The following is a 7,420-nucleotide window of genomic DNA, read 5'->3' on the forward strand; positions in this document are numbered from 1 at the left end:
TGATTTGGATTTGTCCAGTAAACCCTCATATCCTACTGAGTGGCACAGCGGCAATTTGTACTTTGTTGGTGCTATTAAATTTGATCATTTAAGTAAGATCATATCTTCTAATCTCCAGTTCAGTTCAGTTCAGCCGCTCAGTCGTGTCTGACTCTTTGCGACCCCATGAACCGCAGCACACCAGGCCTCCCTGTCCATCACCAACTCCTGGAGTTCACCAACCTCACGTCCATCGAGTCAGTGATGCCATCCAGCCATCTCATCCTCTGTCATCCCCTTCTCCTCCTGCCCCCAATCCCTCCCAGCATCAAAGTCTTTTCCAATGAGTCAACTCTTTGCATGAGGTGGCCAAAGTACTGGAGTTTCACCTTTAGCATCAGTCCTTCCAAAGAACACCCAGGACTGATCTCCTTTAGAATGGACTGGTTGGATCTCCTTGCAGTCCAAGGGACTCTCAAGAGTCTTCTCCAACACCACAGTTCAAAAGCATCAATTCTTTGGTGCTCAGCTTTCTTCACAGTTCAACTCTCACATCCATACATGACCACTGGAAAAACCATAGCCTTGAGGAGACAGACCTTTGTTGGCAAAGTAACGTCTTTGCTTTTTAATATGCTATCTAGGTTGGTCATAACTTTCCTTCCAAGGAGTAAGCATCTTAATTTCATGGCTGCAATCACCATCTGCTGTGATTTTGGAGCCCCCAAAAAAGTCTGACAGTGTTTCCACTGTTTCCCCATCTATTTGCGATGAAGTGATGGGACCAGATGCCATGATCTTTGTTTTCTGAATGTTGAGCTTTAAGCCAACTTTTTCACTCTCCTCTTTTACTTTCATCAAGAGGCTTTTTAGTTCCTCTTCACTTTCTGCCATAAGGGTGATCTCATCTGCTTATCTGAGGTTATTGATATTTCTCCCAGCAATCTTGATTCCAGCTTGTGTTTCTTCCAGCCCAGCGTTTCTCATGGTGTACTCTGCATATAAGTTAAATAAGCAGGGTGACAATATACAGCCTCGATGTACTCCTTTTCCTATTTGGAACCAGTCTGTTGTTCCATGTCCAGTTCTAACTGTTCTTCCTGACCTGCATATAGGTTTCTTAAGAGGCAGGTCAGGTGGTCTGGTATTCCCATCTCTCTCAGAATTTTCCACAGTTTATTGTGATCCACACAGTCAGAGGCTTTGGCATAGTCAATAAAGCAGAAATAGATGCTTTTCTGGAACTCTCTTGCTTTTTTGATGATCCAGCAGATGTTGGCAATTTGCTCTCTGGTTCCTCTGCCTTTTCTAAAACCAGCTTGAACACCTGGAAGTTCACGGTTATGAAGTTATTTTTCTTCTTTGTAATTAAAAGTATTTTATGTGGAAATACTTTGAAACTATACTAACATATAGTTACTCATAACATTTTTATTGATTAGTATTGGAACCCACTGATTATTCTTCCTTCAGTCAACTACTACTATGATAGTTGCCAAATGGTATTTTTCTATTTCTCTCTTACTATAAGAAAAAGCTGTCTCTTATCCACATATTTGATTCATTTGTTTATTGCATGCATCCTTTTTAACTCAATGAATTAATTAAATATCAGTTTGATGCTCAAATTATCCCAGACTTGACCAGCGGGAGCCCCATCAAGCTGGATACTGTTTCCTCTTGACATCTCCCCATCATTTATTTTTGGAACTTCCATCTTCTCAGCACAATAAGATGTTCCAAGCTCAACTTGTGTTTTCCCTGTTCCACTCTGGAATCAGAGTCTTCAAGGAAGACTGGTTCCTTTTAGCGATGAGTGGTATTTAGAAGCCAGTGTCTGGGTCCTAGATGTGTTCATTTCTACTGGGATATTTCTGCTTCTGGGCCCACACTGTGGTCAGAGCTAGGAAATATAAATATATACTTTACTTCCATATTTATTTCTGTAACTATTCACCTATATTATAAACTATTAATTCACACTGGTAATGCCAAACCCATTTCAGTACTGCAGGATTCATCTAACATTTCCCTTTTTGGTTTTGTTTCTTCCGTCTCAGTTGGTGATCTATCTGGCTACCATTATCTGAAATATATTTTCTCATGTATTGAATCACCCATGTAAGCCAATCTCCTAACCACCCCCATGCTGCCCCCACCACTCTCTCCAATGCTGTCCTCACAATGGGTTGCGATGACCTGCTGCCATAGTGTTATCCCTGTTGCCCTGCTCTGATCCCATCCTTATATGGACTACCATTACATTTTCACTTGTGAAAGCAATTGATTCTGAAAATAAATAGCATGGGAACATTTTCTTTGCTAATAAACAGATACTATGTGAAATGAAGAGATCACTCAAGTTTATTTAACTTTTTAATATTTGAATGGTGGTATTCAAAAAAGTATCCGGTCTAAAAACACTGTTGGCTTTTAAAAATACATTTAAAATATCTTGAACAGGCAATAAGAGGAGTAAATCACAAAAATATTATACAATGCGAAAACAAAAAACCCATGTATGAAAGAAGTCTTTATATACTGTGTTTTACATACCGTGCCCACTTTGGTACCATGTATACCAAAACTAGAACTATACAGGAAAGATTAGCACGACCTCTGTGCCAAGACGACACAAACTTACGAAGAATTCTTCTATTTTGTTATACATAAATGTTAAAAAATAATAAACTAGAAAGAGTATATATTGTAACATTCCATCTAGATTAAATCTGGAAATAGGAAAAATTGAATCTATAGCAATAGATAGCAGATCAGTGGTTGCCCCATTCTGGGGAATTTGCTGCAGAGGGGCATGAGGGGAGCTATGATGGAAATCGAAATTCCATTTTGGGGTGACAGAAGTGATCTATAACTTGATTATGGTATAAATTTGTCAAACACTTGAAATGCCTTTTATCATATGTAAATTATATTTCAACTAAATTGATTTTTCAAGTATTGAAATTATAGAATTCCAAAGAGCTGGAAAGGATCTAAGTGTCTCCTGCTTTTTCAGATGATAAAAATTGAGGTCTAAAGAGGCTAAATCATTAGACCAGCTAGTTGGAGGATAGACTTAAGTTTTCACATTTTAACTAGCTCAGTATCTTCCCATGCCTGTGTCTTTTTTCTTGACATGACAGGATGCCTGACCAGAAATTACTCTGCAAAAGATCAAACCTGTGTTTTTCCTTTCATAGTACAGTTTAGGGTAGAGAATGACAGAGGGAAGCTTTACTTAGGATAGGCAAGTAGTAAGGAGCTCTGAATGTTCTGGGAGAAAGGCATAGCAGGACTTTCTGTGTTACTATAAAATTTTTTTTTAAACCGTCTCATTTTTTGGCAAGTGGTGCTTGCTGTAGAGAAAGGGAGAAATAATGGTTCTGGAACTGCTGCACATTGAATCATCCTGACCCAGCCCTCCTGTAACTGTGTGTGACCTGCTCAGTTGATTGTGAAGAGTGGGCCCTTGGGAGGCCAACTGTGGAACATCCTTGGCAAGCAAACTAAGTTGTCTTCCTTGTTCAGCCTCATAGCAGGAATATAGACCTACAAGGGCCTCATCTATAAGCAGTGGACAAGCACTGCCTTTTGGATCAAGGGGGACGGCTTTCCAAAAGTGACAGTATGAGATGAGAAGCTATGGCATTAGCCAATTGATCAGTGGCATTAGATCAATTGATCTCTAATTAAGAAGAGAACAGAGCCCACTATAACATGCATAAGTCATTGCTTGTGATATCTGGGCAATCTATGGGGGAGTGTTCTCCAGGTGGGATATAATGGGCATCCTGCTAAAAGGGCTTTGCGTGATTAAGCAGTTGTTTGGAAAAAACAAAAGCATTGCAAATACATAGGTATTTGAGTTTGTGAAGCAGGTTATAGTAATTTTACTGGAAATGTTAATTCATCCACGCAGCAGTATTTATGAGCATGTACTTACTGTGTGTCAGTCCTGTGCTAAGAGCTAAGGATAGTGGCTACACTCCTAGAGTTTAGGGGGTAGAGATAAGATACTTCACAAAATAGACTGCTGTGCAGTAGAGAGCATGAGTTCCAACAGGAATTCAGAGAATAGACCCCTAATCTACCCTTCAGGTGAGGGGAGGGGAGATCAGGAGATGCCTCTCCAAAGAAAGTAACATTTGAGGAATAGAGCTGATGTAGAGGCTATTCATAGGAAAGGGATGACATTGTTCTAGGAAGGTGGAGACAGAATAAAGAAAGCGTGGAGATAGGATTTGAATCTCTAATGGAAAGGCAAGTGTAATTAGTTTGATGCACCTGGAACAGAGTCAGAGTAGCAGGAAAATATGTGAGATGAAGCCCTGGAGACATAGGCTTTGATCCTAAGGACAATGATGAACCACTGAAGGGTGTTAAATGAGACAGCGGCATGAATACAATGTCTAGAATATTTTTTCTGTTTTTTTGTTTTCTGGAAAGAATGGACCAAAGAGACTTGATATACATGGTGACCATTAAGACACTTTTGGATTGAGTGAGAATGATGGAGGGAAATAGATTTGAGTTAGGAGATACAGGACTTCCCTGATAGCTCAGTTGGTAAAGAGTCCACCTGCAACGCAGGAGACCCCGGTTCGATTCTTGGGTCAGGAAGCTCTGCTAAAGAAGGGATAGGCTACCCATGCTAGTATCGTTGGGCTTCCCCTGTGGCTTGGGCTTCCCTTGTGGCTCAGCTGGTAAAGAATCCACCCACAATGCAGCAGGGCCTGGATTCGATCCTTGGGTTGGGAGGATCATCTGCAGAAGGGAAAGACTACCCGCTCCAGTATTCTGGCCTGGAGAATTCTATGGACTCCATAGCCCAAGGGGTTGCAAAGAGTTGGACACATCTGAGTGACTTTCACTTTAGGAGATGCAACTGTTCAGGACTTGATTGGGTTTTAGGGATGAGGGAAGAGAGAGAAGTACTGGATGATGCACAGTTTTTGATAGATGATACATCTGAATAATTATAACATTTTTATGTGTGTATGTGTAGAATAACACTCTAGGCAACCCTTGCTATCCAAACTCAGGGACTTGATATTCAAGAAAATTTTTGGATAATTTTTTTTTTTAATAGAGCTTTAAACCTTTATTTTTATATATTTTTTTAGTGTTTTTTTAAATTTAACTTTATTTTACTTTACAATACTGTATTGGTTTTGTCATACATCAACGTGAATCCACCATGGGTGTACATGAGTTCCCAATCCTGAACCCCCCTCTCACCTCCCTCCCCATACCATCTCTCTGGGTCATCCCAGTGCACCAGCCCCAAGCATCCTGTATCCTGCATCGAACCTAGACAGGCGATTCGTTTCTTACACGATATTATACATGTTTCAGTGCCATTCTCCCAAATCATCCCACCCTCTCCCTCTCCCACAGAGTCCAAAAGTCTGTTCTATACATCTGTGTTTCTTTTGCTGTCTTGCATACAGGGTTATCATTACCATCTTTCTAAATTCCATATATATGTGTTAGTATACTGTATTGGTGTTTTCTTTCTGGCTTACTTCACTCTGTATAAATGGCTCCAGTTTCATCCACCTCATTAGAACTGATTAAAAAAAAAAAAAAAAGAACGGATTCAAATGTATTTTTTTTAATGGCTGAGTAATACTCCATTGTGTATATGTACCACAGCTTTCTTATCTATTCATCTGCTGATGGACATCTAGGTTGCTTCCATGTCCTGGCTATTATAAACAGTGCTTCGATGAACATTGGGGTACACGTGTCTCTTTCAATTCTGGTTTCCTCGGTGTGTATGCCCAGCAGTGGGATTGCTGGGTCATAAGGCAGTTTAATTTCCAGTTTTTTAAGGAACCGCCACACTGTTCTCCATAGTGGCTGTACTAGTTTGCATTCCCACCAACAGTGTAAGAGGGTTCCCTTTTCTCCACACCCTTTCCAGCATTTATTGCTTGTAGACTTTTGGATCGCAGCCATTCTAACTGGTGTGTACCTCACTGTGGTCTTGATTTGCATTTTGCTGATAATGAGTGATGCTGAGCATTTTTTCATGTGTTTGTTAGCCATCTGTATGTCTTCTTTGGAGAAATGTCTGAATAGTTCTTTGGCCCATTTTTTGGTTGGGTCGTTTATTTTTCTGGAATTGAGCTGCAGGAGTTGCTTGTATATTTTTGAGATTAGTTGTTTGTCAGTTGCTTCATTTGCTATTATTTTCTCCCATTCCAAAGGCCATCTTTTCACCTTGCTTATAGTTTCCTTTGTTGTGCAGAAGCTTTTAATTTTAATTAGATCCCATTTGTTTATTTTTGCTTTTATTTCCAGTACTCTGGGAGGTGGGTCATAGAGTATCCTGCTGTGATTTATGTCGGAGAGTGTTTTGCCTATGTTCCTTAATCCATTTTGAGTTTATTTTTGTGTATGGTGTTAGAAACTGTTCTAGTTTCATTCTTTTACAAGTGGTTGACCAGTTTTCCCAGCACCACTTGTTAAAGAGATTGTCTTTAATCCATTGTATATTCTTGCCTCCTTTGTCGAAGATAAGATGTCCATAGGTGTGTGGATTTATCTCTGGGCTTTCTATTTTGTTCCATTGGTCTATATTTCTGCCTTTGTGCCAGTACCATACTGTCTTGATGGCTGTGGCTTTGTAGTAGAGCCTGAAATCAGGCAGGTTGATTCGTCCAGTTCCATTCTTCCTTCTCAAGATTGCTTTTGAATAATTTATTTCAGTTGCTCACTCATGTCCAGCTCTTTGCGACCCTATGGACTGCAGCATGCCAGGCTTCCCTGTCCACCACCAACTCCCAGAGTTTGTTCAAACTTATGTCCATTGAGTTGGTGATGCCATCCAACCATCTCATCCTCTTTCTATCTAAACTCCTGCTATCAGTTGAAACTCAAGAACAAATAACACTATCTCTTTGGATTTCCTAAATCTAGGAACGGAAATTCAGGATTTAGATAGTAGCGTATTTGTAGTATATTTATTTATTTATTTTTAATATTTTCCTGGTTGTACCATGCAGCATATGGGATCTTAGTAGTTGTAACTCCTGGGCTCTAGAGCTCGGGCTCAGTAGCTGTGGCACACGGGCTTAGCTGCTCCACAGTAGGTGGAATCTTCCCCGACCAGGGATCAAAGCCATGTCCCCTGCATTGGCAAGTTGATTTCTATCCACTGTACCACCAGGGAATCCCCTGGTTCTGCTTTTTAAAGAAAGTTTTGTTTTGTTCTGTTCCTTGCCATGTAGGTTCAATATTTTAAATTAAAAAATTCTATATAATGAAATATGAAGTTTATATTTTAATCAGTTGGTATTTAGGAGAGAACTCCCAAGACATAAGGTATATTAAATGTATTTGTATGACAAATTTAAACTTTTAAATATGATAGCTCTATTTTTTAGTATTTTAGTTTCACATAATTGGCATGTTAAGAACTAAGGAGCTTTCC

The 7,420-nt window shown here is 39.7% G+C and overlaps 1 pseudogene; it reads left to right on the forward strand.

The window, feature by feature from the left end:
• The first annotated feature begins 2,545 nt into the window (after nt 1-2,545).
• On the forward strand, nt 2,546-2,644 carry LOC128057057 (uncharacterized; annotated as a pseudogene).
• The last annotated feature ends 4,776 nt before the right edge of the window (nt 2,645-7,420 follow it).

Source organism: Budorcas taxicolor, chromosome 11 (genome assembly GCF_023091745.1).
Source record: "Budorcas taxicolor isolate Tak-1 chromosome 11, Takin1.1, whole genome shotgun sequence".
NCBI classification, from domain to species: Eukaryota; Metazoa; Chordata; class Mammalia; order Artiodactyla; family Bovidae; genus Budorcas; species Budorcas taxicolor.